General features: G+C 35.9%; 1 protein-coding gene across 1 annotated transcript in view; it reads right to left on the reverse strand.

Moving 5' to 3' along the window:
* LOC140154451 (uncharacterized) overlaps nucleotides 1-5,221 on the reverse strand; it is a 108,733-nt gene that overhangs the window by 10,525 nt on the left and 92,987 nt on the right. The gene's annotated exons all lie outside the window — the stretch shown is intronic.

A 5,221-nucleotide genomic window follows, 5' to 3' on the forward strand; every position in this document is an offset into this window, starting at 1 on the left:
ACATAAATCTCAAAAAAATAGTATGCAGGGGAACAAAAACATTCTAAATTGTACATATAATCTTCGAAGTGGAAAGCCGCATCAGTTGAAACACAGGACATCAAAATTTGACTCAACTGAGATACAAAACCAGCGAAGACAGGAACCAGGTAGTACACAGTACGTGAGTAACAACATGGCGGGCAATACAAAGGATGGACCCGATACCGTGTCCAACGCCGAACTAAAGACTATTATGTTACGCTTAGAGAGCACGCTGAATAAGCGAATGGATAAACTACAGTCTCAAGTAAACAAACTAAATGAATCTGTTTCAACGAATCAAGAAACGATACGGAACCTAGAAGAAAAGGTTACAAGGGACTCAGAACAAACAAATGAGCTAGCACATGAAACAGTTCCAAATATAGACAAAAAGCTTACAGAACTAAAGCAGGACATTGAGAAAAAACTCTTACTCAACGAAATCCACGACAGGAAAACTAACCTTCTGTTTTATGGAGCGGAAGAAAATAAGGATAAAACTATTTATGAAGTGGTGAGAGATTTCCTGATCACAGACTTTAATGTACCACAGGCAGATGTATATAGTATCTTTATTGTCAATGCCCATCGCTTGCCCCGGCGAAATTATGGTGGTCAAAGAAAAGGCCCGGATCCCATTATCGTCAGGTTCGGTGCTATTGGAGATAGGGACTGGATCCTGGAACTAGCAAAAATCAGAGACTATGTACCTGGGCGGAAACCAGTGATGGTATATACTGATCTACCCGCAGAAATGAAGCGAAAGAGAGGAATGTTGGTAGCAGAAGCGAAGAAACTAAGAAGAGAAGGCAGAGTAACAAGAATCAAAGTCATAGGCACAGAAGTCATCATGGAACACAGAGCCAAGGAACAACGACAGGGGCCATGGGTGAAATACACAGGTTGAATATGTAAATCTGCATAAATTGACTGACTTTAGCGCTAAAATACATGAAATGTTATAAACTCCAAAATGTGAACGATTTAAATGCAATATATAATATGAACAGTTGAACAGATCAAATCTAAATATCAAGGAGGTGTGAAAATCCCCCTCATATGTTCTCGTTAACAGTAAAAGGTGCATCTCTGTTATAAAAAAATATCAGTATAAATGAAACAACAAGTTGCTTTGAGAAATTATTGTATAAAAATGTTTTGTATCACTAATATTTGCGTGCTTGCACATTTATGAATAGTAAAACATACGGTGTAAATTAATCTGTGACAAAAAGTTTCTGACATGCTTGATGATTTATAAATCTTTGAAGTAAAAAAATGCATCTCTGATATTAAACAAATATCAGTATAAATGAAACAACAAGTTGCTTTGAGAAATCATTGTATAAAAATGTTTTGTATCATTTATTTGCTCGCTTGCACATTTATGAATAGTAAAACATAGTGGAAATTAATATGTGACAAAAAGTTTTGACATGCTTGATGATTTATAAATCTTTGAAGGTAAAAATCATAATTTTTCCCAAAAATGTATCTTCTTGGTGGGCTCGGTGGTTGGATTTTTTTTTCTCTTTCTTGCTTTTTTTGTTTTTGCAACTTTCTTTTTTTCTTCTTTTATATAGTTTTGTGTGTGGTATGTATTATATTTTTCATAAAAAGACAGCTGTGAATCAAGTTATGTATGTTGTAATCAAAAACCAAATGAAGGTTTCTGTTAAACATGTTTACATGGTTAAAGAATATGGATAGTACTATAAATATATGTTCTGTAAACTGTAGAGGATTGAGTGATAAATCTAAGAGAAGAGATGTTTTAAATTATTTAAGGAAAAAGAAATGTTCAATTTATTGCCTTCAGGATGTACACTGGGACCAGAAATGGGAAAATATGATCAGATCAGAATGGGGATATGAATGTTATACAGCAGGTTATAAGACAAATGCCAGGGGCGTGGCAGTGTTAATGAATAACAATTTTGACTTCAAAGTGCGTAATATTCAGCGGGATCAAGCAGGTAATTGGATTGTACTTGATATTACGATGATGTCAATGGATATCACGATAGTTTGTCTGTATGGTCCAAATGAGGATAATCCAGATTTTTATAATCGTGTTAAAAATGTTATCGAAAACGTTGGTAACCCACATTGTATTGTATGTGGTGATTTTAACTTAGTCCAGGATCAAAATTTAGATACATTTAATTATTTGAATATTAATAATCCAAAGGCAAAAGAAGCTGTTTTAAAAATAAAAGAAGATTTGAGTCTGTGTGACCCTTGGAGAATTATGAACCCAGATATAAAACGTTTTACCTGGAGAAGAAACAATCCCATAAAACAAGCTAGGCTGGATTTTTTCTTGATTTCTTCTGAAATTTTGAATATAATTGGTCAAACAGACATTCTAGCAGGATATAGGACTGACCATTCCATGGTAGTCATTGGCCTAAGTAAGAGCAATAATATACAAAGGGGACGAGGTTCGTGGAAGTTGAATAACGATTTAATTGAAGATGATGAATATGTAAAAGTAGTTAAGGATTCGATAACTAAAGTAAAACAAATCTATGCTGCTTCGCCGTATGACAGAGAAAATATAAACAATATTGATCCAAATGAGTTAGAACTAACTATTAATGATCAACTGTTTTTTGAAGCACTGCTTTTGGAAATCAGAGGCGCTACTATAGCATACTCCTCAAAAAGAAAGAGAGAGATGGACAAGTCTGAAGAAGTACTTGACAAATTAATAGAAAACTTAAATACATCATACGAGGAGGCATCATTGAAAAACAGCCCTAATGTTGAAATTTTAAAGAATGAGTTAGATAATGCTAAACATGAACTTGAGGATATTCGTAGTAGAAAGATTAAAGGATGTTTTATTCGAACAAAGGTCCGATGGATAGAGGAGGAGAGAAACCCACCAAATATTTTCTTAATCTTGAAAAAAGAAACTTTGTAAACAAACAAATGGTTAGAATTGTGAGAGGTAACAACACAGAAGCAACATCTCAAGATGAGATTGAGAAAGAGGTAGTATCTTTTTATGAAAATCTGTATAAAGAAAAAAGGTGGAAATAATAATGTTAAAATTGATGATTATGCTTCCATAAACAAATTAACGCAAATGCAATCAAATACCTTAGAGGGTGAAATTACTCTTTCTGAGCTCACATATGCTTTGAAAAACATGAAAAACAACAAGACACCCGGACCTGATGGTTTTACAGCGGAATTTTACAAATGCTTCTGGTTGGAAATATCTTGTTTTCTTCTTCGATCATTAAATGAAGGTTTTAGAATTGGGACTCTTACTCAAGTTCAAAAAAGGGGTCACGTTACTCTTCTGCCAAAAGGAGATAAACCCCGTCAGTTCTTTAAAAACTGGAGGCCTATTTCGCTTCTAAATGTTTCTTATAAATTGGCCTCTGCATGTATTGCAAACCGTATAAAATCGGTTTTGCCATATTTAATTTCAGAAGATCAAACAGGTTTTGTCCCAAATAGATTCATTGGTGAAAGTATTCGCCTTATTTATGATTTGTTAAGTTATACAGAGGTTAATGAAATTCCGGGGATGCTTTTACTAATAGATTTTGAAAAAGCTTTTGACACGGTTTCGCATGATTTTATTCTTGAAACTTTAAGGGTATTTAATTTCGGATCAGACATTTGCAGATGGTTTATGGCTTTGTATAAGAACGCATCTTCTTCCGTAATCATAAATGGAAATATATCTAAACCGTTCCAAATTCAGCGCAGTTGTAGACAAGGCGATCCTCTGTCGCCATATATCTTCGTTTTATGTGCGGAGGTATTATCTACAATGATTAGACAAAATAAGGATATAACAGGAATTTGCATTAATGATATGAATTTTAAAATTGCACAGTATGCAGATGACACTACATTAATTCTTGATGGTACAGAAAAATCACTGGAAAGTGCCTTTAAAACATTGCAATCATTTTATGAGATGTCTGGTTTGAAAATTAATATTGATAAAACGGTTGCAGTATGGATTGGGTCTCAGAAATTCAGAAACACTATAATTAGTAAAAATTTAAAAATACAATGGAATTTCAATGGTAGCTTTGAGTTTCTAGGCATTTCTTTTAGTACAAACCTTGCTCAAATGGTAAATGATAATTATGATAAAGCACTTCTTTTGATACGAAAACTGTTATCAAGTTGGAAAAAAAAAATTTAACGGTGTTGGGACGGGTTGTAGTTGTGAAATCATTAGCTTTGCCAAAAATAAGTTATATTGCTCAAATGCTACCAAACCAGCCTATTCTCACATTAGTACATGTTAACCAATGGATACGAGAAAAGAATAGTATGCATTGCCTATTGGGTTAGAATATATTGTTGTACCACACAATTTACCAGTATCCGATGAACAAGGAATACTACCATATATTTACACTGTACCGTGTTTGTAGCGGTTCCCCTCACGTTAGGGAGCGTATTCGATGAATATTGGGAGCCACCGAAAAATCAAAACATTACGTGACTGCTGGTGCTGGTGGTAGCTACACTTCTACTTCTACGACGATACTCGACAGGATCCATAAGTAAGGATGTAGTGTCAAGGAAACTGGTCATGCTCATGCACGGTGCAAAGTCCAATGTGCTAGGTGCTTTATTTACAAGTTGACAGTCGTCGTGCGAGTAAAAATGAACATGCCTTTACATGGCATTTGAGACTGCTCCCGGAAGGCCTCTACTGACGGAGAGGTCAGGATTGAAGCGGGAGGGTATTCCACCAGGTGATTGTTCTGGGGAAAAAGGCGTACTGGTAGAGTTGAATACGAGCAGGAATGATCTGGAATTTGTTAGGGTGGTAGTACCTGGTGTTTGAAGATGGCATCTGGATGAGGATATGATCTGCATTGATGGCCACAGACTTGGTGAAGATTTTGAACATCAGAATAAGGCATGCTGATTTGCGCCGGTTCTCAAGGGACTCCCACTGCAGTTCGTGGAGCATAGATGACACGCTGTCCCGATGATGGTATCTTGAAAGGACGAATCTTGCAGCACGGCGTTGAACCATTTCAAGTCTGTCAGTGTCTTTTTTGGTGTGAGGATTCCATACTGTGCTGGTGTACTCTAGATGAGGGCGGACGAGAGAGATGTAGGCTTGCTGCCGGAGTTTTTGTGGACAGCCTCTGAGGTTGCGTCTGAGCAGGCCTAAGATCTTATTTGCCTTTTTGGTGGCGTTCGA

Source organism: Amphiura filiformis, chromosome 6 (genome assembly GCF_039555335.1).
Source record: "Amphiura filiformis chromosome 6, Afil_fr2py, whole genome shotgun sequence".
Lineage (NCBI taxonomy): Eukaryota > Metazoa > Echinodermata > Ophiuroidea > Amphilepidida > Amphiuridae > Amphiura > Amphiura filiformis.